General features: G+C 39.9%; 1 protein-coding gene across 4 annotated transcripts in view; it reads left to right on the plus strand.

Moving 5' to 3' along the window:
- NELL1 (neural EGFL like 1) overlaps positions 1–16,757 on the plus strand; it is a 292,042-nt gene that overhangs the window by 140,086 nt on the left and 135,199 nt on the right. The window lies entirely within an intron of this gene.

Consider the following 16,757-nt stretch of genomic DNA (forward strand, 5'->3'; position numbering starts at 1 on the left):
CGTATCTGGCCCGTGGGCTGTAGTTTGAGGACCCCTGCTCTAATCAGCCCCTGTGCCATACCAAATGCCATGCACTAGCTGGCCCTGTGCTGGCATAAAATCTAGGTGCAAGCAAGACATGTAAATGTTTTATGAGGTACCTTTCCTATGTACGGGCCCTTTGGGATTAACTTGGTTCAGGAAGCCCTGTGGTGCACACACCAAGTGTGGCTGTCACCCAGCACATGGTCCCTTCATGTCCCGCAGCTGGCTTGCGTGTGAGATGTGGAGACTGAGATCAGATCACAGGTGTAGTGAGAAGAAATGCCATTTTATTACTTGTGGTCTGAAACTGGTCAGTGGATTGAAACACAAGAAATTATGCAGGAGGAGAAGCTTTCTCGACAGAGCTGAGACAAATATCTAAAAGCAAAACTGAAAGCCCATAAAGTCCTCAAAACCAATTATTATTAGGTGGTTTGAAATAGTTGTTATTAATGCTGAGAACTAATGTTTTCAGGACTATGATATATGTTATTTAGAAAACAGAACAATGTGATAGCATTAGACAATACATCTAGTGATTCTTTCTTAATAGCTGTCAGCAAAGTGAGCTCTAAAAATTCTTAGCAGGAAGTATGTAGGTCTCATTTCTACCTAGAGGTTTTTAAGGGACCTTCTCTGGCAATCTCTGGGAAAAATGTGAGAAACTGCTGGAGCATTTGGCCCAGCTACACCTAACTGGATAATATCTTTCAATCACAACACTTCAGAAAGGCTGATCTCAGGATTATTTTGGTGGTGCACCTGTCTGGCAAAGCAGGAAAATATCAGGCAGATTTATTGAAATGGAAATAAGTCAGCTTGACACAATACTTGCTTAGAATTGTGTTGGGTGAGCTATTTTCTCAAGTGGAAAGATGGCACAAGAGTATTCAATATGAGAATGATTTCCTGCTTGCAATAATTATGTTGTAATGCACATGTTGTCCTTAAGGAAGGTCATAGGAAATGTTGACTTTCATGATGACAGCATGTCTTGTAGCTAAAGTAGCCTGTAGTTTATAAAAACAGTAGGAAAGTCCTGCCCACCTGGTGAGAGAGGATGATACTAAATAGCTGTCAGGAAACTGATTGTTATTTTGCCCAGAGTCATTGTTACTATATAATGTGTGTCTTTTGAGAAAACTTTTGAGATTTCCTTGATCTTTTACAGTCTGTCATGTCAGAAAAGTTTCAGTCCCTAAATTTTGTTCTAAATGTGCATGCTGCATGAGGTAGTGGCTTTCACATGGTGGGGAAGGTGTCTTTGATTGTCTGACACTTGCTTTCCATATATGCACTACTAATTTCCTAGTGTTCCTTGCCTTCCAGCAAGGCACTATCATTAGGCATGGAAATAGTTTAGAAAGCACGGTGTTTGTGATTCACTGAAAAAAGTGTGAAGTAGTAAGATAAGTTGCTTGACAGTAATGGGTGAACATTCATTTTAGTGCACGCACACACAAAAAAAATCAGCAACGGGTATAAGAACAAAATAATAGAGTGATTGAGATAACTGTTTCTTGCCCGTTTATTATCTTGCTAAAATGACTTCTTTTTTGACGTCACAGTTAAAAAAACACAGCAAGCGTGTAACATAGATGAGGAGAAACTTGATGCGTTGCCTGTTGTATCTAGAAATAATTGTATGTTATATTAATACATTTATTTTAAATAAGTATTGTGCAATAGAAGCCCTAATCCTCATTTTGTATCTTGCATTATGTTTATACAGACTTTTCCTGTCAGGAATCTTAAAAAAATAAATAACAATAATAATAAAAAAAACCCAATGGCAGCAGATATTTAACTAATTCCCCCTCATGTTGGCAGCAATGTATGGCAGGCACAAACGAAATAGATTGTAGCCATTTCTCAGTTTTTAAAATCTAGGCCTTATTCAAACAAAATAAATGAGACATTATCTTGTTATTGATCCATGCATTTGGAGACAAGACTAAAAGCCTGAGATGGCCTGGTGTTGTGATTACGACTGGATTTTGGGCTGGTGGTGGTGGTCAGGCTCTAATGGGTTAGAGTAGAGATAAGGGTTAATAAACTTCCAGTGTAAGCGCTTAAGGCAGGTGCACAGCATTGCCTGTGGTTTATACACTGTTGACCTAAAAACAGAGTTATTCCACAAAGCAGGAGGTATCATGTTTTGGGAAGTCCGAGTCTAATTCATCAAGGTACAAAGTCATCTTCTGCTGCGGTTGAGCAGAATCTGCATGTTGCTGGGCAGGCCTGTGCTTGGTGGCCTTGGAGGCTGGTCCTGGTGCTCTGGCAGCTTTTGAAAGGTGGAAAGTAGTGATATGCGGAAGCTGTAAGTCAGAAACAATTTTTAAGTCGCGTGAAAGAATTTAGTTTGATATTGAGGTGTTTATCTTGATAAAAAGAAATGAAGTGGATATTGAAATGCTAGGTCAATTTGAATTGAGCAAAATGAAATTCATTTGGATATTGTTGAATTTTAAATACGCAGCTTCCAGTGAGGGTTTTTTTTTTTTTTTTTTAACCTTGCATCGGTCTCAAATAAAACCGATTGGTACTCCTTTAGTGTTGATGAAACTTTTTTCCCCAAAACAATTTTTGAGTATTTCTGACCATGAGAACTGTGGAGCAGGAACTTCCCATGGTTATCTGTAAGAAGCTATTGTGTTGGAATCTGTGCTGACTGCATAGAAAATGCAGTCACAGAGATAGAGTGACTAAAATAATATTCTGGATGAAGTCTACAATTATATTAAGTTCTGAACCATGATTTAAAATTAAGTAGTGGCTATTTTAATAAATAATCAACATTCAGTTTCTTGTAAGCAAAAGACATGTGTTGAGGCTCATGCCGTGGTGTTTTGTGACAGGTCAGCCTAGCAGTGACTTCCACCTACATTCACTGAGAAAGGTGCATTAGTTTTTTTTCTTCTTACCTATTCCTAGAGCTTCGAGCTCTGAATGTTGATGAAGTCATTGAGAGAAAGACAGTTTTATTAAGAAAAGTTACCCTTGAATAGGGAGTTCCTTTCAGTCTCTTCCTGCGACACTGGCAGGTTGTTCATCTGTTCTCAAGTAAATCACAGTCTTGTCCGTTCTGAAAATGGCAGCAAGATTTGCTGCTCCATGTGTTCTCATTTACCAGAATCTACTGATTTAAAAGCATTTAATTGACTTCCACAGGTTTTTACCCTGCTTGCTTGTTGAAAAATAAGTTCTCTTGCCTTGCTTTCTTCTAACATACCAGTTTGGGAGTTTGCTTCAAAAGTGCATTATTTAGTTTTGTGATTGTTTTTGAAGCATTATAAATTACATAATAAAAGTATCATAATTTCATTTTTGATGGGCTGCATCTGTTCTCTGGTATGATTTTGAAAATGCATTTACATGATTTTCTGTGGTTTGAAACTACAATACATAGTTTCTGTGTCCCACTGCATTCAATCAAGTAAACAAGTACTTTTTCATCTTAATAGGCTGTAAATTATCTGTAATAACTACATTTATCATGCTTATATGAAGAGGAAGAGGCATAGGTGGGTCTCATCTCTTTTTTGCATAGTGCTGGCATTTTCTATGAAGACAATCACAATGATCACGATAAAGATTCCTGGCCTTTAACACCTATGATAACCGTGTAAGAAAATATCCCTCATTCTGTTAACGTTTTCCTTGGGGCTGCATCGGATACTGAAAATTTCCTAAAAACCTGCAGTCATTCAAAGAATGAGTTGTCTCATTTTGTATAGTCAGTACTGGGTTTGAATGTTCCATTTGTTTGGGGTTTTTTTTGTTTTTTTTTTTGTTTATTTCCTACAAATATTAACTAATCATGTACTAAAGCTTAAAAAAGACCTTTCCAAATGAGAGTGCCAAGAGATTTTTGTAACTGTATTTGCATGTATTTCTTGTGTCCCTTTTGCAAAATGAAGAAACTTCCTTTGGGCTTGAGAATGACTCGGCCCATTTTGCCCTAAAGGCATCTTTTCAAGAAACAGTATATAAAGTTACCAGGCCATCCAACATACGTCAGCAGCACATTCTGCCAAAATGTGGTGCGACCTGTATGCAGACATCCACTTCTTTATGCACCAAGCTATGCTGGCAGATCTTTTTCCTCTGTGCAAGGAATCCATCTCCAGATTTTACTGTGGAGTTGTGCAGTTCTGCATGGTGATTGAATACTGGACTGTGCTTTTAACCCTTTTTCAGTCCTCATTTTGTCTGATAATGTTCACAGAACTTCTTATATCTTTGTCTTCTCTAAGCAATGGGTCACTGAGATAATTACATGTTACTTGCAAAAACCAAGCCGTTATTTACTGCAGAATCAGGAAGTGTTTTCAAAACCACCATTCAGTATTCCAATTCTGTGGGAAAACTGATGTTTCATAGAAGTATATTGTTTAGAAGAAATCTCGTAATTTAAATGTTAGCCTTAGTTTATATGCTAATTTGATTTACAGTATGGGTAGAGAAGAGGAAGTAAGAAAACCTAATGATTTTGACAGGTTATCCCATAAGCCCCTTCACTTCTGTGTGGCTTCTGGAGCAGCATTCCGTTTTGAACCTAATGCACCTTTCCGAACAAGCCCTTCTGCAGCATGTTATTGGAAAAGCTGTGCCTAAAGCATAGAAAAATGTAGAGTTCTGAGAAATCGCAATTTCAAGGGAAAAAGCCAGCAGCCCCCTTCTCCTGCTCTTCCCTTCTTCCCTTGCCCTATCTGTGAAAGGCAACTCAACTGCAGAAATTTCCTGCTATGGTTAGAACAAATGTTCAAATTGTTTGCTATCGCTAAAATTGATACCTTCAGATTTTTGTTCTGGAGTTTACCTGTCAGGTTCAAGGTGGTGTAGTTGACCCCATAATAATACTAATAATGCAGCAAGTTTCACAATGGTGAAGTGGCAGTCTTGAACGGCAAGTTATTGGCCTCTCAGCCAGAACCCCTGTGTGTGTTTGAAAAAAAGCTGAATAGGAGCTTTTAGTCAGCCAGTTGATAATACAGTCACTCTTTGAAAGACAGGGCTATATTTGCAATCTAATCTGCTGATCCTCTTTCCTGCCTTTTCTTTGTCGGTGAAATAAATTAGGATACAGGAAAGCGACAATAATATTTTTGGTGTGGCCCTTGAACTTTTGAAGTCCACTGCAGGGTCTCGGGTGTTCACAGAGGTCAGTAAACAAATATTACTGCTGTTCACGTGATGGCCTGTAGTTGGTGAACTGATAGCTGAAAACGCAAGTCTGGGTCATAAGCAATGAAGGTAGGCCTGTGGTGAATAGTTTTCAGGTATGTTTTGGGGAAGAGCCCTCTTCAGATCTTGCTGTTCTAAAGGAGATCATTAGTGAGTAGTCTTGCCAAGCACTACATAATTTTTCATAGAATCATACAGTGGTTTGGATTGGAAGGGACCTTAAAGATCACCTAGTCCAACCCTCCTGCCAGGGGCAGGGACGCCTTCCACCAGCCCAGGCTGCTCCCAGCCCCGTCCAGCCTGGCCCTGAGCACTGCCAGGGATGGGGCACCCACAGCTGCTCTGGGCAGCCTGGGCCAGCGCCTCGCCACCCTCACAGGGAAGAATTTCTTCCTCATAGCTAATCGAAACCTACCCTCTTTCAGTTTAAAGCCACTCTCCCTTGTCCTATCACTACAGGCCCTTGCAAAAAGTCCCTCTCCAGCTTTCTTTTAGGCCCCTTTAGGTACTGGATGGCTGCTCTAAGGTCTTCCCAGACTCTTCTCCAGGATGAACAACCCCAAGTCTCTCAGCCTGCTTTCATAGGAGGGGTGCCCCAGCCCTCTGATTATCTTCATGGCCCTCCTCTGGACTCGTTCCAACAGGTCCATGTCCTGGAGGCCATGTTGGAGGCCCCAGAGCTTATTGGAGTACTCGAGGTGGGCTTTCACAAGAGTGGAGTGTGTGTGTGGGACAGTCACCTCTCTCGACCTAATGGCTGTGCTTTTTTTGATGCGTTCCAGGGTTTGGCTGGCTTTCTAGGCTGCAAGAGCATATTGCCAGGCCACCTTGTGCTTATTGTCAACCAACACACCGAAGTCCATCTTATCAGGTCTGCTCTCAGTCCATTTTCTGCCTGGCCTGCATTTGTGCTTAGGATTGCCATGACTCGGGTGCAGGACCTTGCACTTGGTCTTGCTGAACTTCATAAGGCTTGCATGGATCCACCTCTCAAGCCTGTAAAGGTGCCTCTGGATGGAATCTCTTCCCTCCAGCGTGTCGACCACACCACACAGCCTGGTGTCACTGGCAAACTTGCTGAACTTTTCTTTTAAAGAAACATGATGAAAATATTAATTAGGTTGGGGTCATAGTTATGTCACTGTTTGTAGATCAGGTAGCAGATGTTCAGCACAATGGGTGTGACTGGAGATAAGGGCCTTGGGCAGATCTGGACCCTCCTGATTTTACTTGGCACTAATAGGTTGATATACCCTGCTCTGAAGCATTCCCTGCTTCGGAGTCCACTCTGTCCTCCATGTGCTGAGGAGAGCCCATTGTCCTTCTACGAGCTGCATCTTGATTTGTGTGCTTGTCCTCTCACTGCATTCCAAATGCATTTGGAAATCGGTCTTAAGCCAACCTGAATGGGTGACACTATTTGTATCAAGCAGGCACAAAACACTCTTTTGCTGGTCTCTCCTTTCCTGAGGTGCTTATGTGTCAAGTGCTGAAAGGCAGGACAGGACTTAGCTCCTGGTGTTAAGTAGTACTCCTTTGTTTGAACCGCAGTCAATAGCATCTGTGCTCCCAGAACTGCAAAGGGAAATGTTTTTTAGTTCTAGGTGCCCTGAACTACAGAAACATTTGTTTCAGGTTCCTCAGTGGGCTCTTGGCCAAGTTCAGCAGCAGGTAATCTGTACACCAGTGGGTATTGCTTGCATCAGAGAGCATTTCTTTGCTCTGCAGGACAAGTCAACAGAAGACTAGAAAAGTATTGAGTCAATCCAGCAAAATAAAAATGGAGCGATTCCATGTCAGATGACTTAGACTCCTGCAGGTCTTGACTCAAAACCCATTAACTCGGTAGAAAGCTTTCAATTGCATTCATTTTGGCTTTAGATAAGTCCCACAGATAAATAGTGCATTCTTGCCATAGAGAAGCTCTGTTATAGTAATACCAAAAAGGATGATTCTTTTGTATTGTCAGAGAACACTGTACTAACATGGATAAGGTGGCTTCTCAGTGCATCCCTAGAAGGCTGGTAAGTATTTAACTGCTGTTTTGGAACAGGGGAAGCTGAGGCACAGAGAAGTGGAGCATCTTGCCCAAATTCCTGCAGAGACAGTGGCAGCATTGGAGAGTCTAGTAAACAGAAATAATAGATGTGGGAAAAAACACAGACTTAGACCAACAAGGATTCAGGGAACATTGAGGTTCATTTTGGTAGGCATTCATATTTTCACAAGAAACAGTAGCAGGTCATTGAAGCACAGTGTGCATGGGCCTTGAGTAACCAGGTGACCTTCAGGTTATAAATCCCATCCTTCCTCTTTCCATGAAGTTTTGTAACATCTTTTGTTACTTTGGACTTGAATTATTTGCCAGTCCTCTAATTTTAAATGCTATGTTACCTTCTTTTGTTCCTGACTTCACCTTCATTTACTGGGTTTAAATTGCAACATTTTTTACATTCCTTCTTTTAAAAAAATGCTGTTAGGAAGCTGCATATTTTTTGCTCCTAAGTGATTTCAATTTGAGGAAAAAATGTACTAAAAATGTAATATTTATAGTGATTTAAATTCCTCACTGGTAAATAGTTTAATTAAACATCTTTGTGCTTTCCTGTGCTCTAGGCATGGAAGTGTTGCTAATTTCTCCAGAGTAGTTGGTAATCCTTTCAAGTCCTTTTGATACATTGATCTTCTCTAACTTTATTAATACTAAAATTAATTAAACAGCTGACCACAAATCATGCTGATAGTTGTATTTCTTGACTTAGGCATAATTAGCATTTTCACATGATTTCTTAGCTGCAGCCTTTTGTGCTGGTATATATTCTTCCACAAAAATATATATTTCACATTTTTTTGCATATGCAAGTTCATGCTTATGCATAAACTCAAGTATTATGCTGATGCTTAAAAATAATAATATTGATTTTAATACTCCTTCAAGACCTACGAATGAAGCTGTCTATCTAAAGAACAAGTGAGGGCAAGCCTTTCAATGTCACCTGGTCAGCATTTGTCCTGAGCACTTTTATGGCAGGATTTCTCCTTGATACAACAGAGCTAGATCCATTTTTATGGCCCAGAAATTCTTAATTCCTAAATCTAGCAATTACTATAAGCAGTCAGAGAGGTGAGGGATGGAGAGCCACCTCACTAATTTCTTTGTGCTATCTTGAAAACATGCAACAGCTGCAGCATCGATGTCAGTGGCTGGAAGCAACAAGCTCTCATGTTTTAGTCATCTGCTTCCACAGTAAGTGTTAATGCCTTAAGGAGTGTAACTTGCTTTTGGGAAAGTTCTCATAGTTTTGGAGCTCTAACAGCCAGGGTTTGCCATCTTCTTTGTCCAAACAAGCAAAAAAAGTTCCCCATGCTGTATTCTGTTACTAGAAACCATCTATAACAAACTCTGTTGGTCAGGCACAGAACTGAACTCTCCAACTAAATCATGGAAGTAACTGAATCGGAGAGAAGGGCATCTGGCTCACCACACCTCCTCAGGGCAGGATCCATGAACCCTGAAACATCCTTATTCTTACCTGTTCTTGAAAAAACACAAACAGCTTCAGTGAGGGAAATTCCTTAATTCCCTTTGAGTTTCCCGGCTCCCCAGTACTTACTCAGCTGTTTAGAAAGGTTTGCTTAATGGCTCCCTTAAATCTCCCTTGCCACAATTTAAGCCTGTCACCTCTTGTCATATTCTCAGTGAATACAGAGAATGCTTTGACCTTTCTATTTGCAGTCCTTTTTAATATTTAAAATCTCTTTTCATGAATATGCTTTATTCTTCTCATCTGTAACCTATTTTTAGGTTTATGGCTGAACATTACAAAAATATTATAAGGGGTTTTTCTTTGTAACATCATGTTTTCCCTTTAGAAAATTCTGAGCCTGTGCCTCCAAACTTTTGGTGTCTCACAGACGTGGGGTTTTCGGTGTTTTTTTTTTCATTGAACTGCAAGATTGCTGTTGTGTGTCAAGGAATATGCTCTAAAGAATGGTCCCAGGTAAGAGGCACAGTGTGCATGGGGTTGGCAATTCGGATAGACAGATGCAGCCTAAACCTCCTGTATTGATTTTTGGAGTCCTGAGTTGTGTTCATGTCTACTGCCAAAGGCTGGTTAGCCAGGCACAGCGCTGCCCACTCTGGGTAGGAATTCACTGTTTGCCCTGCTATATCCCTTTTTTCTGTCCAAACACATTGTTCAGCTAGACAAAGAAGTGTCAGATGGGTGACTAATGGCCGGATACAGAAACAGTCAAAGTGTTTTGCTTTTGGGACTTGAATGCTTGAATGGCTTGTCTGCTTTTAGTAATAATGAGCATGTTACTACTGGAAAATATTAAGAAAAAAAAGCTCAAATGCTCCTCCAGTATACAGGTGTATATCTTGCAGCATGTAGTATCTGGAGTCTTGCGTGACCAAAATCTGTACAGTGTATGGCACATAGATACGCATTTCTTCCAAAGAAGCCCCATACAGAGGAAGAGGAGCCCATTCACATCGGAACATGGGAGAGCCAAATTCCTACCTCTTCGATTCATGGAATGGTGGAAATGGTCAGGGATGCAGTCAGTGGACATCTTGAAAGGCCATGAATTTGCAGTATATTGACTTGGATTTGACAAGTGTGAAATTTGAGGTTTTCCTCCTGAAAGGCAGTGTGTCATGGTGAATGAGACTAGTCTGCCAAGGAACAGCTGACATGTCTGTGAAACGTGTAGCACTTTGCTGTTGTATCTTTTTATTTGCTGCTTGGATTTAAGATTTCCAGAGTAAGGCCTTTATTTCTGAAACAGAAGAATTATATAAAGGTTGCTAAGCTCAACAGAAAATTTCCCATAAAGTTCATGGTGCTTGTGTCTGAATGGGCTTTTCTGACAATAAGAAATATGTATGTCAAAGGCTTTAGCAGGTCTTGGGTTTTCCTTTTTTAATCTCAATGTGCATTTTATACACAAGGAAATAATATATTAACATTTCTCGCTTTGTTATGATCTCATTTTTGTACCTGTGCTGAATGTTTCATAGATGTGTGCATATTGATTGTGAGAAAGCTGATGTTTTATTAAGAGCTATTGATTCTTGAATATCTATTACTGTATGCAAGTGATCAAAGAATCACCTTCTGAGCAATCTTAGATACTGAAAAGACCTTAGGACCCTGGTTCAATGATGGGCATCTGTTATTTGTTTGAAGTAGCTGGGGTTTTTGTGTGAGCCCTGTTTAGACTTGCGTTGTAGATTGTCCAGCTCTCGCTTTGCTGGTTCTGCAGCTTCTCAGATAACTTAAAAAAAAAAATAAATATATGCTTTTTTCAGCAGAAATGTGTGCACTGGGAGGTGGGGGAACGGGTTGAAGGTGTGCTGCGTGGTTTGTCCTTTTGGGTGGTCTTAGTCTGGTTTTGAAGGACCTTTATGTTGTGCCTGTGAAGAATAATATTGAGATATATTATGGGCAATATTTGCAGGCTAATGCTAGTATGTCTGATAACCTAGCTATACTAAATTTATTTCTGGATTTGTAAACATCAGCAAATAACTGTAAATCTGGTAGTGTTGCTTTTCTGAAATGTTTGTGAAATAATTTTAAAGGCTGTAGAGGAGCTGCCACTGGCAAGCAGACTTGCTTGGTCCTTAAGAAATACAGCCTTTGGGAGCAGCACAGGGAGGGAGAGAAAGAGAGGTGCTTTGATCTATCACTTTGTAGTTAATATTTTCATGCTTTCTACTGTAGGCTTTTTGCCTCCCAGTATGAAACTTCCTATTTAGTTACATGATTGCATGTAATAATTGCTCAAACTGGGGATTTTTCTGACTCTGCCAGAAATAACTCTCATTCTTCATTGTCAGAGAAGTGGGACAGAGCTAGGCAAATGAATGACACAGTCTTGCTAATTGTGGTCCCATTAGAATAATCTATTGCGATTTTTATGTGCTTAGATTTTTTGTTTTCTTTTCAGAGTTTACAAATGAAGTTAATTTTTAGAAAATACAGTTCATGTTGGTAGACTGAGATAATCAAGTGTTTTGGGAAAGGCTTTCCTGTTATGACAGATGATAGCAGAAGGGGCCAGAAAAGCAGGCTGCCAAGCAAAGGATAAGGACGGCCATGGAGAGACAGCTTAATGACCTGTAAGAGTAAAATATTCTTTTCCTATTTATTTATGGTGAAGAAAAGTTTCCATGATCCCAGGAATTTGGTTTAGTCTGCTTTGCGCTTCTCGTAATGGAGGGTTCTATTTCACAAAATTTAATCAATGTAAGCTTTTGTAATGCTGAACTGCCTACCAGTATTTGTCCTTTATGCTAGTTTTTGGCTTGGCTTTGATTTTTTGCTTTCAAAATAGCACGAATGTTGAAAGTGGTATTCTGTGGAATATCTGACATAGCAAATTCTTCTTCAAACAGTAAATTAAGAATGTGTATATTTAGGCACACGTGCAGTCCACAAAGGCGCAAAGGAACTCTCTGATCTTTGGAGTCTTGCTTTCAGATAGATTCCTTGGTATCTATCCAATACTGAACTGCATCCTGTATTTTAATTAGGCCATAAATATGGCTTTGCAATAAAGCAAATACATTCCAAAAGTAATCACATTCAACCACAACATAAACTGTTATTGTCTTTTCTGCATGTGCTGGTAGTATCTGCTCAGTACAAAGATAAATAAATGCTCTGTCCTTTTACTTCACTCTTTGCGTGCTTTTAGGAGTCCCACAAACCCTATGATGCATTATGAAAAATCATCCATTACAAGTGATTTATGAATAGAAAAGGTACATAGTTATCTTGCCCGACTTTGCGGTGTCTGGATGTACTTCATAAAATGGGGAAAAGCAGGAAGGTAGATTCAATCTGATTTTGCTGTACTGTTGTACATCCTTATCTTCTATGTAGGTCCCTTCACTCCATGCCCTCATTGCATCATCAGTACTCTTTCACAGAATCACAGAATGGTCAGGGTTGGAAGTGACCTCTGGAGATCTTCTAGTCTACACCCTGCTAGAGCAGGTTCACCTAGAGCAGGCTGCACAGAGCCACGTCCAGGTGGGTTTTGAATGTCTCCAGAGAAGGAGACTGCACATCCTCTCTAGCAGGCTGTTCCAGTGCTCTGCCACCCTCAAGGCAAAGGTGTTTTTCCTGATATTCAGAAAGAACTTATTGTGGTGCCATTTGTGCCCATTGCCCCTTGTCCTGTCGCTGGACACCACTGAAAAGAGCCTGGCCCCGTCCTGCTGGCACTCGCCCTTAAGATATTTGTAGACACTGTAAGATTCCCCACCTCAGTCTTCTCTTCCCAGCCCCAGCTCTCCCAGCCTTTCCTCACGAGGGAGATGCTCCGGCCCCTCATCACCTTCGTAGCCTCCGCTGGCCCCTCCCCAGCAGTTCCCTGTCCCTGGAACTGGGGAGCCCAGCACTGGGCACAGCGCTCCAGGTGCGGCCTCACCAGGGCAGAGCAGAGCAGATCACCTCCCTTAACCTGCTTTTCACCTTTGGAAAAAAGAGCTTGCCCACGTAAAGTACTGCTGTGGAAACATCTTGCAGGCTTTTTGTGTCCTAATGGAGCTGGTGGCTGTGTGCTGGCTGACGGCCCTGCCCGAGCCCCACTCTTGGAGTGGCAGCATGCTGTACCTGCTCCCGGGGTGCTGGAAGGCTCACGGGACATGTCAGATCTTCAGCAACAGTGCAGGGAACTTCGCATTTCTGACATTGTGATGAAGTCCCAGAGAAAATCACATTTCTATTCTGAGCTTGGACCGGGGTGTGCCTTTCGAGGGATGTGGCCCTGTGGTGTGGATGTCAATAGTTCCATGTCTTTCATGATTACTATGGCCCCATCCAGCTTGGGGTTCAGTCTTAGGCACGGGGGCTAATCCTTTCGCTCTAGGACCACAGGTAGCTATAATGTATTAAAAACTATATATAGAGTTCCCTCTTTCTGTACCTGGCATGCTAAAATCTTTTCATCAATTCACTCCACGCTTAGGATACTAGGCTTATACTGCTGCTCAGTGAAAATTCAGAATCCACAGTCCACGTGCCTCTTCTCTAGCTCTAGAGAGTCCACGTGGGCTCTCTAACTGTTGCAAACTCAGGTAGGATGTATATGGCATCTGATGACGTGGGTTCCTTGGCATTTTGTCTTGTTGCTGCTATTGGAATTGAACTACTGTCCGGGATTATTGAAATAAAGAAGTTATAGATGAAATAACATTTGGTTTTTTTTTTTTTTTTAAGTTAAATAAAATTCCTAGCTGATGTGAAATACGTGACAGTAACAGAAATGGCTGATCTTACAGAATTGTTTGCTTAGGGTACCAGGCAGAGCGAAACATATAAACACACACATGCTGTCTTCCATGGTTGATGCTTCTAGAAGAAACAGAAAGGACTATTTTTAAGGGCAACAGAGCAGCCTTGTTCCACCTGGATTGCTAAAACTTATGACCAGTTTTGTGTGATTGAGTGTCCACAGCTGAACATTATTGATGATATTTGTAAAGACAGCAAGAGGCTGCTTTGTTGCACAGAAAATTAAGTTGTATAAGAAGTCAGCTGGAAAGACTTAATCCAAGGCATTAATGGAATTTGAAATATAACCATTTTTTTAAAGGAACTTTGGAAACAAAAAGCTATAATGAGATTGGAGAATTTAAAAGTCTTTTAGTATTCTTGTATGTAATATATTCAGGGCTGTTTTTCAAGGATGCAGCTTTTTGCATATGTTTTATCAATGAATAGTCAAATAAGCATTTTTGACTTGGAACAAACTCAGCTGTGAAAATTAGCAGGAGGGGTGGGTTTTTTCTTGTTTGTGTTTTGTTTTTTTTTTTTTTTTCTTTTCTTTTTTCCCTTACATGTGGCTTCATATAAAAAAGTTGCATGACTAAATACTCAGGTAGCAGTCAGCAGTGAGGGTGTTAAAAGTAAGGTTACCTACAAATCCCCAAAATCCAGAGGCTGGATTTATAGCTGGTAGAAATCAAAATACTTATGCTTATTTAGGTCTGCCATCAAACTGGTTTCTGAATTATTTTCCGTTGCTGCTGCTTTTGATTTGTTGCTCTGAGATTGTTGATTTATTAAAAGTCATCAGTGCCATTAGACTGCCTGTCAGGATCCATAAATTGGATGAGGGACCAAAAGCAGTTATCACCCTATGTGGATTTTTTGTTTTGCACTGCAGAAAAGAGGCTAATTAATTCACTGAGAAAATGAATTCATACTTCCTTTGAAATACAAAGCCTTTACCTGATAAATTTTTCTGAAGTCTGTAAAGATTATTTTCTTATGTTATTTCAGTGGTTAACTATCTCCATAGTACAAATTTCTGTTCTAGTGGAAAGCACAGTGTTCTTCACACAGTTAACTTGAGATGTTGAGTTTAAAACAGATTAGCAAAATACTGCATTAAGGTTAAGGGCTTATTGTGCTTGGTATATCAGTGCATTCAGACACTCTTGAAGGACGTTAACAGATCCATTTTGAATCTTGCGTTGTAGATTGTCCCAGTTACATAGGTTTTCCAGCAACAGATGGTTTAAGGATAAACTGCTACTGAAATGAGAAGCTGTTATTCCTGTTTTATTAGCATGGTACGACTCTTAACAGTTCACAATTCGTATGCTAAACAAATAAAGGCAATATGCCTTACAGAAAGTCAGGGTGAGACTTCAGAACTACTCGAAGTTATTGGAGAGATTTGGCAAGGTGCTGAGCTGCTGGGTGCTATTGCAGGGCATGTGTTGGCTTTCCAGTCAAAAGTAAAACTTCTCAAGTTGGATCTGAGTCTGCAAAGTATTCAGCATCTGATGCAAAATTTTAGGTTCCTTCCCTTTGTGAACGTTAATGTGGGTAGTGGGTTGTCAGCAAATCTCTGGAAAGATTTCATATGATATGTGTTTTGGACTCTGATGAACTTTTCTGTCTCTCTATGTGCTACGTGGGAACAGAAATTAAGCAAGTTTAGGTAGTGATTGAGGGCATTAACTCTGTAAACAGATGGACTTTGAGCTATTATTATTTTAGTCTTTTAATGTCTCAGACTTTTTTTTTTCTCTAAATGGATTTAAGTTAAGAGTGCAAGCTACTTTCTGAACAGAGGTTGCATAGAAAAAAGCTGTATCTCCCTTAACATGTAAAAAAAAAAAAAAAAAAAAAAAAAAAAAAGGAAATTGCTATCATGGAGGACTTTTTCCAGTGATTCCTTTAATGAGTCCTGCTTGTGTTTCTCCTTGTGGACAGCTCTATGACCACAATAATTCTGTGTGTGGAAACATCTTCTGACCTTCTCTCTTCTTTTGTATCTTCTGAAAATAACACTTTAGGTGATGTCTCGGAGTAATTTTTTATATTATTCCACCAAGTCTAGAATCCCTTTTTTATGATACGAAATTTACATGCATGTTGTTTCTTACCTTATTTCTAATAATTATTAGTATTATTAATTCCTAGTATTAGCTGTGCATTTTTACAAAAATCAGATTTGCCATATAAGCAATGATGGTCGGATGATCCTGTGACAGTTTTTTCACTCTCTGATTATTCACAAATCAGTATGATCTTAACTTTTAGAAATAAATATTGTAAAGATAAGTACATAGGAAGAATAAACCCTTACTACTGTCCACTGGGTATGGCATAGGGTAGCTTGAAAATATAGCGAGGTACTGAATCAGTCCAGCACCCTGCACAGGCAAAATTACATAGCTTCTCAAAGATCTTGTGTAAGCTTTTTAAGACCAGCATTGCACAGACTAAAACTAAAAGTCCAGTCCACTATTATGAAAGATTTATTGATTTCTGCCCAGTTGCTTGCTTTGCCTAAAATGAAAGATTATCATTTTTGATCATTGGTTATGTTAAATCTTTATATAGTGTGATTGAACACTTTAGCTTTTTCTAATGCAAAGCAATCATGAAATTCCTTTGAAATTGAAAATCTAATCTTAGAAGTGCATGCTATTCCTTTGTCTTCGATGATGTCTATATTTGCATGATTCATAGGTAACCACAGTGCCTGCCCTTTTTACGTTAGCTAAGAATAAGTAGGAAGAAGAGCATGAAGTGCCTGTTCAGAGTCTCTTCTCATGTGACACCTGCTTGCATGAGTTTGAGTACTGTACTGCTGCATGGACTGGCTCAACTCGCCTCAGATGAAGGCAAGGCAGCCAGCTTCCCGCTCTTCCTCCTTCCCACAACCACACTGAGTTTAAACTTGGTCTGGTGTCAGCTGAACTCCCAAAGAACAAATAATTAAAGTAGTGTAAGCCAGAAGGCCCGTTATTGTATACAATAACTCTGGATAACCTCTTGCCTGAGATCTCTTCAGACAGCAGACGAAAAGCCATGATCTTTTTTTTTTTTTTCCCAGATAAAATTAATTGCCTTTTTATTAGAACCTGGCATCTTGACCTGCAGTTGACCTAATATTTATTGTCTGACAGCAAAGTTGGTTGCTTCAGAAAAATATAGGTCTCCCTGCAACTATAATCTTACCGTAGAAGGAATCTCTTTCCTTGGTTCCATCTAATGATCATTTTGTGC

This window comes from Falco cherrug, chromosome 10 (genome assembly GCF_023634085.1).
Source record: "Falco cherrug isolate bFalChe1 chromosome 10, bFalChe1.pri, whole genome shotgun sequence".
Taxonomy (NCBI): Eukaryota; Metazoa; Chordata; class Aves; order Falconiformes; family Falconidae; genus Falco; species Falco cherrug.